The 7,104-nt window shown below is 30.9% G+C and overlaps 1 pseudogene; it reads right to left on the bottom strand.

Annotated features, from left to right (window-relative positions):
* Positions 1 to 5,662: 5,662 nt before the first annotated feature.
* On the bottom strand, positions 5,663 to 5,778 carry LOC122797455 (annotated as a pseudogene).
* Between the last annotated feature and the right edge of the window lie 1,326 nt (positions 5,779 to 7,104).

The raw sequence follows: 7,104 nt of genomic DNA, 5'->3' as shown, positions 1-7,104 counted from the left end.
TTTCTTGGGACAGTTAATGGTCCACCCTTATGCAGGAGTATGACCACAACTGTTCTCCACCCTGTCAGAAAAAAGCCTGTCCTGAAGCTGTGGTTAAATAGCGATCCTATTGAGCCTGACAGGTCACTATTCAAATTATTTAAGAGGCAACCTGGTATATCATGAGGCCTCACTGATGCTGTGTTTTTAGCTTTGGAGAGTTCTGTGGTGATCTGTTCTTTAGTGATAATTGGTGGAAGAATGGCAGAGTGTATTTTTTTGGGAGAACTGTGGGTGATGGGGATTGAAGTTTGAGCTAAATTTATTGGCCAGCAGATTAGCTATGTCTCCCGGCTGGCTGTAGGAGATGCCATAGATAACTAATTTCACATATTGCTGGGTGTTGCCCTTAAGATAGCTGAAAAATGCCTTCTGCTTATTTTTAGATTTGGAAGCTAGTTTTACGTCAAAGTTGGCTTTCAGAGACTTTACTAGTTCCCTGATCTGCTTGTTTAAACTAATAAGGGATACTTTGCTCTGTTGGGCATATTCCCTCTTACTTCTTGGCAGTTTTTTTTTTCCTTTTGTTGTACAATCTATTAAGACCAGGAGTCCACCAGGGATGCTTGTTTTTGCAGTTTGACCAGAGCTTATTTCAGTTTATTACTGCTATTTCAATGCAGTTGTTTATGTGGTCATACAGGGCCTTAATGTACTGCTCTGCACAGGTTACTGTGTTTTCTGAATTTGGGAAGCTTGTAATCTAGCTATGTTTTCACGTAGTAGGGGGTAGTTAGCCTCAGAAAACTTTTTAAAGTTATCGGGGTTCAGTGGGGGGTGTAGTTTTACCTTCATTTCCAGTAAAACAGTTTTGTGATCTGATTTCACCAGTGAAGACATTGCATATAGGAAGAGCAGTGCTCTCCCATATTTGTGAGTATCAGATCTTGGATACATCATCCCCTAGTGGGAGTGCAGACCAGCTGCTTCAGGGTATTTGAATTTACAAGGTTGAGGAATCTTTAGGCCTGTATGTTAGCAGCTGTATGTTATGACTTCCAGTTAATGGTGGGGTAATTAAAATCACCCATGAGTATGGTGTTGGGCTGGATGATGAGTGATTCTAATAGCTCTAGGTATAATGTGGGGGTATCCTGGTTCATGGTGGGGATCTGTAGCTAGCAAGAATTTGGTAATGGATTTTTCCCATATAGTTGGACATGAAGTAGTACTAGCATGTCGTGTTGTTTGACCAGTCTTGAGGTGAGATTATCCTTTATGTAGATAAATATACCTCCTCCTTTAACTCTCTCATGTTCAGTGAGTGAATGGAATGCATGATAGGCATTATAGTCATGTACAGTGGGGGGGTCCTTTCTGTGGTTTTAAACCATATTTCTGTGACTACATAGATGTTAGCATTCTCCAGAGTGTGGAGAGCTTACAGGGAATGCAGTTTCCTGTTGAGACTCCTAGCATTGAGCAGCAACATCTTTAGCTTCTAATGGGTATCATTTGTTATGTTAGGTTTGTCTGTTTGACAATGCCTAAAAAAGGCAGAATAGAGGTGGATAATGTTTTAGAAAATATCCAAAAGCCTAGAGATGACAAGTGGAGATCATCCCGGACAAAGCAGCATTGTCTGTTGACAATGACCTCTCAGACTGACAAATATTGGACCCCTTAGGATTGATACCATTTGCTAAGCCAATTGTTAAAGTTGATAATTTTCTGTCTGTATTGTGGCATCATCCTTGGAGACAATATAATGCTGCTCACTGTTAGGCTTATACCTGCCTGTGAGACATATTCAGACAGTTCAATCATATCTCTCTTCATAGAGTCTAGAGAGGTAAGTATGTCTTAGATCATTCACTCCTACATGGAATATGACAGTTATACTGGTACTTATATGTGAGTGCCTGAATGATCTACCAGATCCTGGCCCCCTGACAGGCAAATGACTGTAACCCTTTCTTTATCCAGCTTTGTAAGGCAGACATCTGTGTGTTTCACAATAGAGTCACCTATGACCAGAATGTTGGGTCTTGAATTATTTTGTCTTATGGGCTTGATAGTTGAGAAACAATGAGATGTGGCTTTACGTGCTGTGCTGGTATGTGTCTTTTTTTTAGAATTTTTTTTTATTAATTTAACATATTTACAGTATATACAGAGAAAGGAAGGAATTCAGTATCACATATTGTTATACAATGTTAGGAATACATTGAATCATCAAGGTAATCTTATACAATTAACGCATTACGAGTCTTGGTATTTCAATAGCAACATTTCAAGGGTGGCCCATCCAGTAAAAGTATGATTTATAGATCTTATTCTGATCACTTCTTTTTCAGGTTTACATAGTATTGCTATTAAATTTAAAAATTCTTTGAATGTAGAAACTGAGTTCAGTTTCCAATTTCTTTGTAATAACTTTTCTAGCAATTGCCAAAACACAAAATATTTTTCTGTTAGGGTTTTACAGATACAAGAAATGGAGCATTTGTTAGTATTACCGATCTAGTTAAAGAACAATTATCGGACCCTTAAAAATATAGCTATCTCTTCCCAATATACATTTAAATTTTCACAACCCATAAACATGGAAAAAATCATCTTTTACATCTTTACTACATCTCCAACAAATTGAAGTCATTTTACTGGACATAAAGATTTTATAGGGAGTAGCAAACATTATATATACATATTTCCACATAAAAACATTCCATTATAAACATGAATAACTTTGTCTAACAGATTTAAGTAACAAAGTGTTATTATTACCATCTATTGAGTCACTCAATCCACTCATATCTAAAAAGTTCCAGAATTTTCCATCAAAATGATTATTATTTATAATTAACTTATATAACATGGACAAGCTTCCTTTGTAGATCAATTTACCTTTGATAATAGCATTCATATATTCATATAATGGGGGAATAGTGTTCTGTTCTTCCTCACTCACATCTGCAAATTCATTTAATTTCTTACTGATATATAATATTAACCGGTTAACAGATTTATCCAACTTATAACCTTTCATTAAATATTCCGGTGACTAAGCTTTTCCTTTTTCAAAGCAATCAGACCATAATACTAATCTATTCCTTTTTAGTAAATTTATTTTAACATTGTTTTGAGTTTCCTTAAATGTGGAGGTGTGTGCAGTGGGAAAGCACAAACATTTCCATTTTACCATTAATGGAGCTTTAAAAACATATTTCTTAACTGTTTTAATAATTGCTTTCTTATATGCAGAGTCTAAAGTTTGAAATTACTTTCATTCTAAGGTAAGTCTTATTAACCAGATGAAAGGATTGTTACATATTTCTAATTTATCATATTTGATAAACTTATAAGAATTTAGTATAATCTGATCCTGAATGGTTTTCCATTGACTAGTGTAAGTTGAATGTATCCAGAGTATAATACAGTACAGTTAAAATTTGAAGCAATAGAATAAGCTTTACCACCATACTCCCATAATCTTATACGATTTCTATAGGCAATTCTCAGCTTTTAGGGATACCATAAGAATGAAGTTAACACTTTTCTTCTGTCTTTAAAGTTTTTTTTGTGAGGTATTAAAGCTATTGAATAATATATATATATATATATATATATATATATATATATATATATATATATGTATTTTTAAATAAGTTCTGATCTAGTCTCAACAGTAAAACAAAAACATTCCATTAATTTTTAATAAAAAAGTAGCACTTCTTCAATTGTTTTGTTTTTTCAACATTATCATTAATCATCTTACGCAAATCTTGATAGATTTTTATTTCTAAATATTTTCTTTCTTCTCCTTATCAGTTATATTTATATTTATCTTTAAACGTACTATCTAGTATTTGATTTAATACTAAAGTTTCAGTTTTATTTTTATTAAATTTATTAAATTTCAGCAGCAGTACTTTTGAAGTGTTTCAATTTCCACATCTATTTCTTTAATTAAATAATTTAAATCTCCTATAGTTAGTAAAATATCATCTGCAAAAAGCTGTATTTTAGATTCACGATTCTTGTTAATTGAGAATCCATTAATGCTTCAATTGCTTCTTATACTATTAGCTATGAGTTCAATAACTAATGTAAATATTAGAGGGGGCAAGGAGCATCCTTGCTTTGTGCCTTTGCTTAAAATGAGTCGTTGAGAAATGTAAGATGTCATTTTAACATATGCTTTGGAGTCTCTATGCAAATGTTTTAATATCCCAATAAATTGTTCTGGAAATGCAAACACTTCTAAAGTTATAAATAAGTAGTTCCAATCTACAGAATCAAAAAGATCTCTCAATATCTAAGCCAATGAGGGCCAATTTCTTGTGCATTCCTTTTGCTAACTCTAAGATAGTTAACCTTTTTATATTATCATAAGTTAATCTATTGACTATACATCCTGTTTGGTATTTATTAATTAATTTATCTACTATAGCTCTTAATCTTGTAGTGAAGATGGAAGTGAATATTTTATAGTCTATATTTAGTAATAAACTAGGTCCATATGAGGAAACTAACTTATTATCCTTTCCTTGTTTAAGTACAGGAGAGATTACAGAAAATTTCCATGAGGGAGGAATTATTTTGTCACTCTGAATTGTCTTGAAAACATCATCCAGTAATTCTAAAATATTTAACAAAAGCAATCTATATAATTCCAGATCAAAACCATCTAACCCTGGAGTTTACTATTTTTTTCCATTTTTTAAGCTTCTATGACTTCTATTAGGGTAATAGGCTTATTCAACAGACATATTTGTTTGTCATTAAGTTTATCAGCAACATTTTAAATACTTGTCAATGTTGTAATCATCAAGGTTATTATTTTTATCTTTATTAAGATCTTCATAGAATGCTTTAAAAATATTAAGCATTTCTTCTATGTCTGAAGTAAGCTTATTAGAGTGTGGATTTTGGATAATATTGATCTGTGCCTTTTTGCTTAACATCTTACTTCTATTAACTAATCTACATAGATTTTTTGAAGTCATCACATAACTGTGCAATTTTATTTTTTATAATGCTGTCTATGCTTTTTTGTTAAAACTGATGTTTTGTCATTAATTTTTAATGACTTATGAGTATTATCTAGTTTCTTTGCTGGGTTATTAATAATAATTTAGTTGTTTAGTACACCTTGCTTTGTGTATTTGATCTTGTATTTCTAATAACTCTTTATCCCTCTCTTTCATTTTAATGCTAGCCCACCTCCCCATTCTATCTTTAATATGCATTTCAAGAGTCCCATAATATGACTTACTAACCTGACTATTATCATGCAAAGAAAAATTAAATCTTAATGTGTTCGTTAATGTAACTCTTAAATTCTTTTAATTTTATCATAATTACTGGGATTCTATAAATAATCTGAAATGTCCTTATATCCATTAATATATTAATACTTAGTGCATTATGATCAGATAAAGTATAAGGAATAGTTTTAAAATAATTCGCTTTATTAAGTAAATCTGTAAAGGCATAAATCCTTTCAATTCTAGTTTGCGTCTCATGTGCATAAGAATATTGAGTAAAGCACAATGATTTAACTTCTGCTTTTACTATTAAATCAACTAAATTATTATTTCTAACCCATCTGTTTTGTGGTTTAGCTGTTGCCAGAATTTTAGATTTCTTCTGTTCACTTGTATTTTCTATACTAAATATGCAATTAAAATTCCCTGCTAAAATTAAACTACCCTTCCAATGAATTTAGTTTTCAATTGCCAATAATCATGCCCCGGATATACCTCATTGTCTGTGATACTGCCATTACATAAAGCTACCCTTCCAATAATTTTGTAGTAAGTTTAAGTGATCTTTAGCCACTCTTGCACCTATTCCAAGGCTCCAGTAAAAATTAGCTAGTGTAGCGAGTGTGCCATTATATTTAATTATTGTAAATATACGCATTCCTTTGGGTTCATTAATGGATGCCATGACTTTAGGCATTACAATAGATTTTCTCCAAAATATAGCAGTTCCTCTGCTTTTTTGTTATAAGAAGCAGATGATAACATTTCATAATCTAAATTATTTAAATATTGTATATCTGTATCTATCAAGTGAGTCTCTTGCAAGAATATAATGGCTCCTCTCTTTAATTTTAAATATATTATCAATTATTTCCTTTTTCTGCCATTATTTAATTTATTTACATTAATAGATAATAGATTAAAGCTATCCATACTGTGTATTTAAAACAATTTATTTTGAAAGATAGTATGACACATTTAGCCATCATATTAATTTAATTGTATATTAGAAGTTATTGCATTCCTCCAACACTATCTTAACATTCCACATTTTTTTAAATTCTTCCTTTCTGCAAATGAAACTACTAAAACTCCATAAATAATAAAAACAAAAACAAGTCTACAACTGTAACTGTATATATTACTAACAAAAACAGCTTACTGTGGATACCAAAGTTCCTAGTTTGCCTATCGAATAGACATACTACTATACTATGTCTCTCTACCTAACAGTCTATAAAATTTATTGAAAAATAGCCAAAAGCTACAGTGACTTACAAATAAATAATATAATATTATATATGTTAAAAATAATAAGAGACTATTGATTTAGATGTGTATTGCCATTTCAAACTATTCACCTCATTAATACGTAAAGGTTTAATAATCCCCTTCTATTAATCACAAATATTAAATAATCCAACAAAATAGTGTACTGTATACATATTTATGTAATAGTCATATAAAATATGCATGAAATACTCCTAAATTATTCATTCATTTTACATTATTATAACTAAATATGTAAATAAATAAGTAGAACTGAGTGGGACTTGAAGAGATAAAGATATCTGTAAACTTACAGATGACAGGTAATCTTATCATACCGAACTATTATACAAAAAGAAAATCAATGGAAATATATATTTATCATGCTAAAAGATATATAGATATTTTATAGATCTAACAAAAGTTCTGGATTACTTTTAAAAATATGTGTTTATATCTTAAAATTGTGTAGCACTCTTAATATGACAAATACCAAAATATTTAAAAATCCCTTAGCTTATTAAACTTGTTCATAAAATATGTACATTACTGAGGTCAAAGAGAATGTCTTGCTATTTCTATGGAG

The sequence above is a fragment of the Protopterus annectens genome, chromosome 3.part0 (genome assembly GCF_019279795.1).
Source record: "Protopterus annectens isolate FY-2018-M chromosome 3.part0, PAN1.0, whole genome shotgun sequence".
Taxonomy (NCBI): domain Eukaryota; kingdom Metazoa; phylum Chordata; order Ceratodontiformes; family Protopteridae; genus Protopterus; species Protopterus annectens.
Note: the sequence above shows the minus strand (reverse complement) of the source record. Positions and strands in the feature narration are given on the sequence as shown.